This window comes from Nomascus leucogenys, chromosome 7b (assembly GCF_006542625.1).
Source record: "Nomascus leucogenys isolate Asia chromosome 7b, Asia_NLE_v1, whole genome shotgun sequence".
NCBI classification, from domain to species: Eukaryota; Metazoa; Chordata; class Mammalia; order Primates; family Hylobatidae; genus Nomascus; species Nomascus leucogenys.
In genome coordinates this window covers 40,273,442-40,287,842 of record NC_044387.1, presented here as the reverse complement: position 1 = coordinate 40,287,842, position 14,401 = coordinate 40,273,442, and the positions used below count along the sequence as shown (strand labels likewise).

At 38.4% G+C, this 14,401-nt stretch overlaps 1 non-coding gene across 1 annotated transcript; it reads left to right on the top strand.

Annotated features, from left to right (window-relative positions):
• The first annotated feature begins 1,863 nt into the window (after window positions 1-1,863).
• Window positions 1,864-1,970, top strand: LOC115836128. The gene has a single exon (XR_004031126.1). It is a non-coding gene; the product is annotated as a U6 spliceosomal RNA (small nuclear RNA).
• Window positions 1,971-14,401: the final 12,431 nt, after the last annotated feature.

Sequence of the window (14,401 nt, the reverse complement as noted above, 5' to 3'; positions counted from 1 at the left end):
TGACAGCTGTGTGCCATGAAGAACTAGAGGAAAAGGTGTTCCTTAAGGACCAATGGATGAGATAAAGCAGCAGCATTTAAGCCCAACGCTGGTATAATCAAATCCTAGAGCCTCTGCCCTCATCCTAATTATTACTGGATCTTTAGGGTGTATAAAGTCAGAAAGCTTGTTATGAAGGGAAAACACATTTCCTTCCATATTTAGTTTCCATTTTCTTAAGGATAATTGAATTGTAATAACAATGATTCACATAGGATTCCAGAAAAGCTATAAATTGATGATTTAGTACCTATCACTTGCTACACAAATGATGTGAGGTGGGGAATGAGGCAGGTCAGTTGGGAGAAATGTCACTTCAAAAGTGCTCTCCTGGATTAAAATGTGCGTTTCAGACTTTGACTTCTCTGGATTCTTTGCTGAAATATAAGATTTTCTTTTTTTTTTTTTAACTTTTATTTTAGGTTCAGGGGTGTATGTGCAGGTTTGTTATGTAAGTAAATTGTATGACATGGGAATTCAGTATGCAAATTATTTTGTCATCCAGTTACTAAGCATAGTACCTGATAGCTAGTTTTTCTATTTTCCTCCTCCACCCTCCACCCTCAAGTAGGCCCTGGTGCCTGTTGTCACCACTTTTGTGTCCCTTTGTACTCAGTGTTTAGCTTGCACTTGTAAGTGAGAACATGTGGTGTTTGGTTTTCTGTTCCAGTGTTAGTTTTCTTAGGATTATGGCCTCCAGCTCTATTCATGTTGCTGCAAAGGGCATAATCTTGTTCTTTTTAATGGCTGCATAGTATTCCATGGTGTATATGTATCACATTTTCTTTATCCAGTTTATCCTGTTGATGGGCACTTGGGTTGATTCCATGTCTTTGCTATTGTGAGTAGTACCACAATGAACATATGCATGCGTTTCTTTATGGCAGAACAATTTCTATTCCTTTGGGTATATATCCAATAATGAGATTGCTGGGTCCAATGGTGTTTCTGTTTTAAGTCCTTTGTACAAAACCATAAGAAATGCCTATGCTTTCTTTCCTAACATACTTAATGCCACACTGATTTCCACAATAGCTGAACTAATTTACATTCCCACCAGCAGTATGTAAGCAATTCCTTTCTCCATAACCTCACCAGCAACTGTTGTTTTTTGAATTTTTAATAAAAGCCATTCTGACTAGTGTGAGAATGTATCTCATTGTGGTTTTAAGTTGCATTTCTCAAATGATTGGATCATGTTGAGCATTTTTTCATATGCTTTTTGGCCACTTATGTATTTTCTTTAAAGAAGTGTCTATTCATGCCCTTTGCCCACTTTTTAGTGGTTTTTTTTTTTTTTTTTGCTTGTTAATGACATATAAGATTTTTTAAAGTTTCCTTCTAAGCTTGGAACAGAAGATTGAAAGCAAGGACATGAGAAGCACAGACACAAATTTCCCCATGTTCTGTACAGTTCTGAAATTCCTGCTCTAACAATACTGGTGAGCTGGGGGAAAAAAAAAAGAAGAAGAAGGAAAACCTTGTTTAGATATTTGCCATTGCCTTCAAATTGGTCTTTTTTAGATTTTATCCTCTTCCAGGCCTCCTTTTTTTCCTGGAATTATTTTTCTTAAATACAAATTTTAATTCCCTATTCTATTCTTATTGTCTGTAAGTCCAAGCTCTTAATTAAACATGGTTTACAAAGCCCTTTAGAGTTTGGCTTCTTCCTGTCTCTTTAACCTCATCTCATTCAGTGTCCCTTCTTGTCCCAGTCTTCGGGTGGAAGGAAAATAGTATTACTATACCATCCTGCCTTCATGCGGGAGCTTTCCCCATTTTAAGTTTGATGAGCTCCTGTTCTTCTGTCCAAAACCATCCAAAGTGATTGCTTGGGCAGTACATATACTAAAATTAGAACAACAGAGAGACAATTAGCATGGCCCCTGAGCAAGAATGTTGTGCAAATTCATGGAGTATTCTATATTTTTATCCTGTATGGTTCCACTTTTAGGAGGGTACCTAGAGTAGTCAAATTCATAGAGATACATATTAAAGTGGTGGCTGGCAGGGGCTGAGGGAGGGAGGAAATGGGAGTTATTGTGTAATTGGCACAGAGATTCAGATTTGTAAGATAAAAAGAGTTCTGTGGGGTGGATTAGTAGTAAAACACTGTGAATGTATTTAATGCCACTGAACAGTACATTCAAAAATGGTCAAGATAAATTTCATGGTGTGTGTATTTTACCACAATTTTTAAAAACAGTCCAAGTTCCGTGGTCCCTTTCCTCTGAACCCAGCCACAGAGGGAGTGAAGCACTTCCCTTATTTAATCAGTAGACTGAAATAGCTGCACCCTAAGTGATTGTTAAGGACGATAACCTTGAACTCACTGTTGCTTAATACTCATCAAATGCTTGGTTGGGCAACATAAAGTTGCAAAGGATTGCCTGAGTGATATATAGTCCATGTGTTCCTATAGATACAAAAAAAAAAAAATCCTAAGAATAAGCTTCACAAGCAGAAATTTACACATCTGGACCATATGGTCTGTCCTCTTGTAAAACTGCTTTTATTGTATGTAATTTGGCATTATGTCATAATTGGTCCATGCTAGCAGCCACTATAAGAAATAGCCCTATGAAGTCGATTTAATATATGGATGTTGCTGAGGATGGCACGTTGTTTTTTTTTTTTTTTTTTTTTTTTTGATCACCTACAAGGAAAAACTTTCATTTCAGCACTAGGAATAGGTTCATTTTCTTTTTCTTTGGAGATAATATAAATAGTGTAATTGATTATGTTCTCATTTTTCTTACCTTCCAAAAAACTTAGAGGCCAAATGCTTATTCTGGCATTTTTCTAGACCTTAACTATGTATTCTGTACACCCATATATTGTTGAGTTCAAATTATCTATGCAAAGTTATTTTTTTCCTCTGGATTTACTACTCCAGTATTCATTTTTTCTTTTTATTTCATGTTGTGAGCCACTTTAAATACATTCTTGAATAAATAAACATAAACTAATAAATTCATTCTTTCCTCTATGCTCTTACTGGATATTACATATATTTGTATCATTACTTTTATCACCATTAATTCATATTTACATATGTGCCATTCACATTGGACAATAAGCATTTTTACAAAAACTTTTATTTTAGGATCAGGGGTACATCTGCAGGTTTGTAATATAGGTAAACTCCTGTCATGGGGGTTTATTGTAGAGATTATTTTATCACCCAGGTATTAGGCCTAGTACCCATTAGTTATGTTTCCTGCTCCTCTTCCTCCTCCCACCGTCCATCCTCCAGTAGCCCTAGTGTCTGCTGTTCCCCTCTATGTGTCCATGGTTCTCATCATTTAGCTCCTACTTGTAAGTGACAACATGCAGTATTTAGTTTTCTGTTCCTGCTCTAGTTTGCTAAGGCTAATGGCCTCCAGCTCCATTCATGTTCCTGCAAAGGATATGATCTGTTTTATGGCTCTTTTGTGGCTGCATAGTATTCCATGGTGTTATATGTACCACTTTTTCTTTATCCAGTCTACCATTGATGGGCATTTAGCTGATTTAATGTCTTTGCTATTGTGAATAGTGCTGCAATGAACGTATACTTGCACGTGTCTTTTTTTTTTTTTTTTTTTTTAGCAGAGACAGGGTTTCACTGTGTTAGCTGGGATGGTCTCGATCTCCTGACCCCGTGATCCACCCGCCTTGGCCCCCCAAAGTGCTGGGATTACAGGAGTGAGCCACCATGCCTGGCCTTGTGTGTGTCTTTATGATAGAACAATTTATACTCCTTTGGTACATACTCAGTAATGGCATTGCTGGGTCGAATTGTAGTTTTGTTTCTGGCTCTTTGAGAAATTGCCACACTGCTTTCCACAGGGGTGGAACTAGTTTACACCTACCAACAATGTGTAAGCATTCCTTTCTCTTCACAACCTGGCCAGCATGTGTTATTTTTTGACTTTTCAATAATAGCCATCTTGACTGGTGTGAGATGGTATCTCATTGTGGTTTTGATTTGCTTTTTTCTAATGATCAGTGATATTGAGATTTTTTTCACATTCTTGTTGGCCACATTCATATCTTTTTTTGAGAAGTGTCTGTTCATGTTCTTTGCCTACTTTTTAATGTTTTTTTCTTAAATTGTTGAAGTTCCATATAGATGCTAGATATTAGACTTTTGTTAATGCATAGTTTGCAAAAACTTTCTCTTATTCTGTAGGTTGTCTCTTTACTCTGTTGACAGTTTCTTTTGCTGTGCAGAAGCCTAGTTGTCTTCCAAGGTTTTTTATAGTTTTGGGTTTTACATTTGAGTCTTCAATCCATCTCAAGTTAATTTTTGTGTACGGTGTGATGAAGGGGTCCAGTTTCAATCTTCTGCATATGGCTAGCCAGTTATCCCAGCACTATTTATTGAATAGGGAGTCATTTCACCATTGCTTGCTTTTGTCAGCTTTGTTGAAGGTCAGATGGTTGTAAGTGTGCAGCCTTATTACTGGGCCTTCTATTTTTTTCCATTGGTCTATGTGTCTGTTTTTGTACCAGTATCATTATGTTTTGGTTACTATAGCCCAGTAGTATAGTTTGAAGTTGTGTAGTATGATGCTGCCAGCTTTGTTCTTTTTGCTTAGGAATGCCTTGGCTTTTCTGACTCCTTCTTGGTTTCATATGAATTTTAAACTAGATTTTTCTAGTTCTGTGAAGAATATCATTGGTAGTTTGATAGGAATAGTGTTGAATCTATAAATTGCTTTGGGTAGTATGGCCGTGTTAATAATATTGATTCTTCCTATCCATGAGCATGAAATGGTTTTCCATTTGTTTGTGTCATCTCTGATTTATTTGACCAGTGTTTTGTAGTTCTCTTTGTAGAGATCTTTTACCTACCTGTTTAGCTGTATTCCTAGGTATTTTATTCTTTTTGTGGCAATTGTGAATGAGAATGTATTCCTGATTGGTCTCTCACTTTGACTATTGTTAATGTATAGGAATGCTAGAGATTTTTGTACGTTGATTTTGTATCCTGAGATTCTGCTCAAGTTGTTTATCAGCTGAAGGAGTTTTGGACAGACTGTGAAGTTTTCTACATACAGAATTATGTCATCTGAAAACAGGGATTGTTTGACTTCCTCTCCTCCTATTTCAATGGCCTTTATTTCTTTCTCTTACCTAATTGCTCTGCTAAAGATTTCCAATACTATGTTGAATAGGTGTGATGAAAGACAGCATCCTTGTCTCATGCTTGTTTTCAAGGGGAATGCTTCCAGCTTTTGCCCAGTTATATGATGTTGGCTGTGGGTTTGTCATAGATGGCTCTTATTACTTTGAGGTATGTTCCTTCAATACTTAGTTTATTGAGAGTTTTTAATATAAAGGGGTGTTGAATTTTATTGAGAGCTTTTTCTGAATCTACTGAAATAATCATATGGTTTTTGTCTTTAGTTTTGTTCATGTGATGAATCACCTTTATTGATTTGCATATGTTGAAGCAACCATGCATCCCAGGGATAAAGCCTGCTTGTCTGTGATGGAAAGCTTCTTGACATGCTGCTGGATTTGGTTGGTCAGTATTTGTTGAGGATTTTTTGTATCAGTCTCCATCAGGAATATTGGTTTGAGTTTTCTTTTTTTGTTGTGTCTCTGCCAGGTTTTGGTATCAGGATGCTGCTGGCCTATAGAATGAGTTAGAAAGGAGTCCCTCCTTCTCAATTTTTTTGGAATAGTTTTAGCACAAATGGTACCAGCTCCTCTTTGTATATCTGGTAGAATTCAGCTGTGAATCTGTCTGCTCCTGGGATTTTTTGTTGGTAGGCTATTTATTACTGATTCTATTTTGGAGCTTGTTATTTGTCTATTCAAGGATTCAATTTCTTCCTGGTTTAGTCTTTGCGTGGTATATATATCCAGGAATTTATCATTTCTTCTAAATTTTCTAGTTTATATGCATAGAGGTGTTCACAGTATTCTCTGATGGTTATTTCTGTTTCTGTGGGGTCAGTGGTAATATCCTCTTAGTCATTTTAATTGTGTTTATTTGGATCTTTTCTTTATTAATCTAGCTAGTGTTCTATTTTATTAATTTTTTAAAAAGACAACTAGTAGATTTGTTGATCTTTTTAATGGTTTTTTTGTGTTTCAGTCTCCTTTGGTTCAGTTCTGGTTTTGGTGATTTCTTGTCTTCTGCTGATTTTAGAGTTAGTTTGCTCTTGGTTTGCTAGTTCTCTTAGTTGTGATGTTAGGTTGTTAAATTGAGATCTTTCTACCTTTTTGATGTGGGTGTTTAGTGCTATAAATTTCCGTCTTAACACTGCCTTAGCTGTGTCCCAGAGATTCTGGTATGTTATATCTTTGTTCTTATTAGTTTCGAATAACTTTTTGATTGCTGCCTTAATTTCATTATTTACCCAAATGTCATTCAGGAGCAGGTTATTTAATTTCCATGTAATTCTATGGTTTTGAGCAATTTTCTTAGACTTGATTATTAATTTTATTGTGTCGGGGTCTGGGAGAGTGGTTGGTATGATTTTAGTTCATTTGTATTTGCTAAGGATTATTTTATGTCTCATTGTGTGGTCAATTTTAGAGTATGTGCCATGTGGCAATGAGAAGAATGTATATTCTGTCGTTTTAGGGTGGAGAGCTCTGTAGATGACTAGCAGGTCCATTTGATTCAGTGCTGAGTTAAAGTCTTGAGTATCTTGGTTAATTTTCTGTCTTGATAAACGGTCTGTCAGAGTGGTGTTGAGGTCTCCCACTGTTATTAGGTGGGAGTCTAAGTCTGTCCGAAGGTCTCTAAGAACTTACTTTATGAATCTGGGTGCTCCTGTGTTGGATGCATATATACTTAGGATAGTTAGGTCTTCTTGTTGAATTGAACTCTTTACCATTATGTAATTTCCTTCTTTGTCTTTTTTGATCTTTGTCGGTTTAAAGCCTGTTTTGTCTGAAATTAGGGTTGCAACCACTGCTTCTTTGTGTTTTCCATTAGCTTGGTAAATTTTTCTCCATCTCTTTATTTTGAGCCTATGGGTGTCATTGTCTGTGGATGGGTCTCTTGAAGACAGCATACCATTGGGTCTTGGTTCTTTATCCAGCTTGTCACACTATGCCTTTTAATTGGGGCATTTAGCCCATTTCAGGGTTAGTGCTGATGTGTATGGATTTGATCCTGTTATCGTGATGTTAGCTGAATACTTTGCAGACTTTTTGTGTAATTGCTTTACAGTGTCACTGGTCTGTGTACCTAAGTGTTTTTGTAGAGGCTGGTAAGGGTCTTTTTACCCATATTCAGTGCTTCCTTCAGGAGCTCTCATAAGGTAGGTCTGGTGGTAATGAATTCCTTCACCACTTGCTTGTCTGAAAATAATCCTATTTATCCTTCACTTATGAAGCTTAGTTTTGTAAGATATGAAATTCCTAGTTAGAATTTCTTTTCTTTGCCACATGTGGTGGTTCATGCCTGTAATCTCAACATTTTGGGAGGCCGAGGTGGGCAGGTCATGAGGTCAGGAGTTTGAGATCAGCCTTGCCAACATAGTGAAACTGTCTCTATTAAAAATACAAAAAATTAGATGGGCGTGGTGTGGCACCTGCAAACCTAGCTACTTAGGAGGCTGAGGCAGGAGAATCACTTGAATCTGGAAGACAGAGGTGGCAGTGAGCTGAGATCATACCACTGCACACCAGCCCAGGGAACAGTGGGAGACTCTGTCTCAAAAAAAAAGAATATTTTTCTTTTCTTTAAAAATTTCTTTTCTTTAAGAATTTATTTTCTTTAAGAATATTGAATACCAGCCCCCAGTCCTTCTGGCTTATAGGATTTCTGCTGAGAGATCCACTGTTAGTCTGATGGGCTTCCCTTTGTAGGTGACCTGACCTTTCTTACTAGCTGCCTTTAAAATGTTTTTTTTTCATTTTGACCTTGGAGAATATGATGATTATGTGTCTTGGTGATGATCTTCTTGTGGAGTATCTTCCTAGGGTTATCTGCATTTCCTGAATTTGAATATTGGCCTCTCTAGCTAGATTGGAGAAGTTCTCATGGATGATATCCTGTAATATGTTTTCCAAGTTGCTTCTATTCTCCCTATCTTTCTTGAGTGACACTACTGAGTCATAGATTTGGTCTCTTTACACAGTCCTGTATTTCTCAGACGTTTTATTCATTGCTTTTCATTATTTTTTCTCTATTCTTGCCTGTCTCTTATTTCAGAAAGTGAGTCTTCAAGCTCTGAGACTCCTTTCTCAGCTGACCTATTCTCCTATTAATATGACTGATTGCATTATAAAATTCTTATAGTGTGTTTTTCAGCTCCATCTGGTCAGTTTAAAGCTTTTCTATAATGAGTATTTTGTCTGTCAGCTTCTGTTTTATTTCATTGTGATTATTAGCTTCCTTGGGTTGAGTCTCAATGTCCTCCTCCATCTCCATGATCTTCATTCCTATCCATATTTTGATATTTATTTCTGTCATTGAAGCCATTTCAGCCCAGCTCTAGGAAGCCCTCCTTCCTAGAGGCCTAGTGCAGTCATTTGTCAGAAAGAAGGTACACTGGCTTTTTGAGTTGTCAGAGCTCTTGCACTTGTTCCTTATCATCTTTGTGGGCTGATGTTTCTTCAATCTTTGAAGTTACTGTCATTTGGATAAGTTTTTTTTCTTTTATCCAACTTGATGAACTTGAGGGTTTGATTGTGATATAAGTTGAGTTCAGCTGACTGGCTTCATTTCTGGAAGATTTTAGGGGGCCAAGACTCAGCTCACAACTCCTGGACTGTGTACTCTAACTCAGACACCTGGGACTGATTCTCTCATTATGTATCCTAGCATACTGTCCTTCCTAGTAACCAGTCTGTCTGTAACAACACCTCATCTTACCTCTGAAACATTTCTCGAACCCTCTCTTATAAATCATTCCACCACGAATTATCTCCTGAAGGATCTTAGGTGAAAACCAGGATTATTCCAACAATCTCCAAAAATCCATCCTTGTTTGACTACTGATATTTAAATTGCAAATATTACTGTCACAGGATCATTGGGGTGTCATTTTTCTGGCCAGAAACCTCTATGGCCAGTGATGCCTTTGCCCGAGGTCTTGTCCTGCCTCCAGGAAGAATGAAGTACACAGACAAATGGAGGGTGAGCAAGACAAAGAGAAGCTTTATTGAGTGTTAGAACAACTTAGAGGAGACCAGCAGTGGGGAACTCCTCTCTGTAGGCAGGTTGTCTGGTTGAGTGTTCAACTCTCAGCAGAGAGGAGGCCTGGAGTGGGTGGATCCTCTCTGCAGGCAGGTCATTCTGACAAGTGTTTGCTCTCAGCAGAGAGGGTAGCTCCTCTCTCTAGCTGGTCCTCCTGTTGTCTGCAGCTCTCAGCACGGAGGCCCTGCAGAGGGTAGCTTCTTTCTGCAGCTTGTCTTCTCAACGTCTGCCCTGCTCTGGCTGACTCTGGGATTTTCATGATCTTCAGAGCAGGGAAAGTGCCTGCTGACTGGCCCATGAGCAGCCATGGTCAAGCCCAGGAAAAAGTACCATGGGTTCCCCCTCTAGTCTGTAGGACTGGCAGCCTGGCCTGAAGTTGAGGCTTCACCAGGGATCCACTCCCTTCCACCCAGGAGCCTGTCTGCCTTCTGCTGAGGTCCATGGTGCCAAGGCTGCCAGCACCAAGCTGCACCTTCAGGCCAGCACCCAGCCACCCTTAGCCCCTGCCTGGGCTTCCTCTCCCATGCTCCTCAGTGCCCAAAGTCCAAAGGGGGCCAAGGCAGCACAGGGCTGGTGTGTCATAGCAGCCTCAAGTGTGCACACACCCAGCCTGGCTGTGACAGTGCCCAGGCTTGGCCCCAACCCCACTCTGAGATCAGAACCAGCACCAGGAACGGGGAGAGGCCAGGCAGCTGGAACATACACCCCTGAGCCTCTGGAGACAGGGGGTCTTCCTGGCTCCCGAGGGTGCAGACTGCACTCAGGTCCTGCACCTGGGAGGGCAGCTGCAGCTGCACCCAGGAAGCCTGTGAGAGAGTTGGGGAGTTTTCCCAGGCCCCCAAGAGCACAGAGAAGCTGGGGACCAGAGGGTCCAGAGCCATGGCAGGGCTGCTGCAGGGCACCTGGGGAGGGCAGGCTCCTGTCTGCTCCATGGAGTAGGGAGGGTGGCTCCTGCCTTCTCTGTGGAATATTATAGCCCCATCAGCGCCTTTCCCCACTGCAGCCTGTGTCTTGGCAGCAGCTGCTCTAGATGGGCCCCTGCTGCCGTCAATCTACTGATATTTAAATTGCAAGTATTACCATGTATCTTATTTGCTTAACACACTTTATTGGTTCTGTACTGCTCACAAGATTCATTTTCTTCTCTTTAGCATGGCATGTGTGATTTCTGGCTGCTGTTCTACCTATGCCTGAGGAGTAAACCTCCAGCAATGCCTTAAATACTTGTGGTTTCTTGCACACACTATGCTGTTTCTAGTCTCCAAGATGTTGCTGGCACCACTCTCTTTACTTGAGGAATCTCTTCTTTCCTTGTTCTACCATCAAGGTAATTGAAAGAACATAAGTGTTAAAGTCAAACAAATCCAAGGTTCAGGTTTTAGTCTCACCATGTGATGTTCCTAGAAAGTGAATCATAGAGAATTGGTCAAAATGTTACTGATAGGACTTTGCATGTGAATTATTATCAAAACAGCCTATTTAATGAATTTGTAAAAATCAACTTCTTTGCTTTAGGTGAAATTTTAAACTCCACTAAGTATCTATTTATGATATTGAGTCTTCATTCACTAATCTTTCACAGGCAGTTAACAAGGTTTATATTCTAAATGAATTGAAGGATATATACAGATTATTACCCATAAGCTATTTCACAAAATTCAAAATAAATTGTAAGGGGCTTGTCTTTTCTTTCATATTTTTAAAAATATGATGAAGGTAATTAAATACATTCTCTCAGCTTAGTGTATTAATTAATCAAATATTTTTATTCTAAGTCATGCAATTAAAGTGTTGGCTGTGTGTGTGTGTGTGTGTGTGTGTATTTAGTTGACTCTAGTGGCAGATGTATAAATATGTATCTTGCTTTTAAGTGTTTTCATTAAGAAGAAAATATAGTTTTATACTTACTGGCAGGTGTCTCCCAAACATCTTTTTATTCTAGAACTTGCAAACTGTGATGGCTTTTCTCTCATTCTGAAAATTGCAACCATGTGCTTCAAAGAACAAAGGAATTATGACAGTAGAACAATCACTTCCAGTGAGATATAGTAGGTGAAAAGTGCTGTAGGTACCACTGTAGCAATAAAAGAATCATTAGCACAGAACACCCTAGAAAGAAATGTAGGACAAGAAGAATCAGCATAGCAAAGTGAAATCCCAAATGGTCTTCATTAGCCTCCTGTTGAAAGAAGAGCTCAGGCTCCAAGAATTCTCTTACTCCATTTCAGTTGGAAAACTTGAGTTTCATAAGAGTAACAGTTCCCTTGACATCTTCTTTTGAAATTCTAGGTTCTTCTCAGAACCAGGAAGATAATAAGGTAGGCCCAGAAAGGTCGTCAGAAACAACCTTTAATAGCAGAAACAACCTTTAATAGCACGAAGGTCACGGTGAATTAAAATGTGGTGTTAACTCAGCTCTTCCTTTGGTTAGAAGCCATAGAATAAAATAAAATAAATTTGTTTAGACTTAACTTCTTGAACATTGGTAGGATTACAAGTGATTTAAATTGAATTTGTTTTAATTACATATAAATTTTTTTCCTCAATAGCTATATTAAAAAGGAAAATTTTTAAAAGTATCTTCATAAATAAACATAACAAAAGCTTCTAAGTGAAAATATATTCTGTCACTTTTGACCATATATTGCTAGTGATTTTTAAAGTAAATTTTCAACACCTGAGGGATAGATACAGAAAAAAATAATGTATGCCATTTTACATTTCAGAATAGGCAAATGTTAAACTTAGTACAGTATATGATATTTAAAGTTAGGGCAATACCTCCATTTTTTACTTGTAAACAATTTTTTTCTCAAATTTCACAGACAGACTTTGCAGAGATCATGAAATGGTATTTCCTAGGCATAAAACCAAGTTTATTTTGCCTTAAAGTTTCATAGTTTTAGGAGGCACTCATGATATTTTCATCTGCTTTAGGCAAAAAGAGATAATAAGAGCAAATATGTTATTTTAGAAAGCACAAAAATCAAAACATAAAAGACAAATTTCTGTGTCACCTCCTCTCACACCTTAACTTCCATGTTCCTTCTGTTCCCTTAAAAGAAAAAGAGGAAAGGATGAAATGAGGAGGAGAGAGGAAGCGGGAGAGGGACTGGCCTAAAGAAAAATGTGCAGTGGTCTCCAAATAGACGTATTTTCTCTGTATTCAGCTCTTCAGGGTTTTGTTTGCTTTGCCTTGCTGACCTCCCCTGGCCTAGTGAAAATTCTCTTCTGCATTCTACTTTCTACTGAACCTCATTTCCCCAAAGTCCCTGGCTGCGGCTCTGCCTCAGCATCCTCAAAATACTTCCTCCACGAAAACACTCCGTTCTCTGAGCTGCAGTGTTAACTAGCAGCACAGCTGGAACCTGATGCTGCAATTTGACTTCCTTTTAGGGGGCAGGTAAATTACCATTTTTGATGCACAGTGTTTTTCAGGCCTCCTTTTTAGAATTCTAATGCCTCGGTTAGTCTTGGCCTCAAATTATAACTCAGCATCTGAGTCACACTTAGGTTTTTTTTTTTTTAATGCTAAAAAGTAGAAAAATGCAAAATTTGTGTAAAAGCACTCTCCCAAAATTACAAATGATAACTTTTTATAATTTTAACATATATTTAATATATTATATATTTAATATATATAGAAGACAAATACACACAGATGCACACACATTTACACAAATATACACATACTCTATTTCATGTAGAAAGATACAGAGTAAATGAAGATCTTCATTCCTCAAGTCCATTACCCACTCTCGGCCATCAGTGCCAAGATATTGTTTTGATTCCTTCCAGTCAATCTGTGTTCTAATCTTTTCACATACATATGTGTGTGTATCTCAACTGACAGTATATTGGATTGCTTTTTGTGTTTATAAAAGTTTATACAAATGCTATTGTGTCATTCAGCATATTACCTGACAATACATTTTTTGTACCCTCCTTTATGTATATGTTTGTGTGTGTGTGCGTGTATGTGTGTCTATGTGTGTGTTTGTGTGTTAGGTTACAACTGCTGTTCATACCACAATTTATTCACCCCTTTTCCTATTGATGCTCAGTTTCTTTTCATTGTTTTTCATTACAAATAATATTAAAAGGAACATTCTTGTACACATACCTGAGAGAGTGTACTTGCTGGATCATAAGGTATGCACATATTCAGCCTCAATAGATATTACCAAGATATTTTCTAAAGTGGTTGTACCAATGTACATTTCACAGGATCAGAGGCAGAGTATACATGTTTCCATTGTTCTACACCTTTCCCAATGCTTCACTTTGTAAGGCTTACATTTTTTTTTTGGCAATATAATGGGTATAAAATGTTATCTCAGTGTAGTTTTAATTTGCAGCTCCTTGCTTGTTGTTAATAAGTTTCAGCATCTTTCACTTTCTTGTTGACCATTCAGATTTTTCTTTCCTAAATTACTGTTTCTGATATTTGACTTTTTTACTTTTGGGCTGCTTTATTTCTTCTTTTCTTTCTCTCCTTCTCCCTCCCTGATTTTTTTTACTTGTCTCTTTGTTTTCTTTTATTTTTATCTTTTGATTATCAAAGATTATAGCCTCTATTAAAAATTCTCAGCCGGGCATGGTGGCTCCTCACACCTGTATTCCCACTACTTTGGGAGGCCAAGGCTGGTGGATCACCTGAGGTCAGGAGTTTGAGACCAATCCGGCCAACATGGTGAAACCCCTTCTCTACTAAACATACAAAAATTAGCTGGGCATGGTGGCGGGCACCTGCAATCCCAGCTAAGATCATGCCATTGCACTCCAACCTAGGAGACAAGAGCAAAACTCTGTCTCAAAAAAAAAAAATTCTCTCAGTGTGTGACTTTTATAATTTTGGGCTCATAGTATCACAGGTCGTATAGAAGTTTAAATTTTGAGGTAAGCAAATATATTAATCTATTTCTTTTCTTTTTCTTCTGATACAGAGTCTCGCTCTGTCACCCAGGCTGGAGTGCAATGGCACAATCTTGACTCACTGCAACCTCCGCCTCCCAGGTTCAAGCGATTCTCCTGCCTCAGCCTCCTGAGTAGCTGGGACTACAGGCATGCCCCACCATGCCCAGCTAATTTTTATATATTTAGTAGAGACGGGGTTTCACCAAGTTGGCCAGGCTGGTCTCGAACTCCTGACCTCAGGTTATCCACCTGCCTTGGCCTCCCAAAGTGCTGGGATTACAGGCATGAGCCACT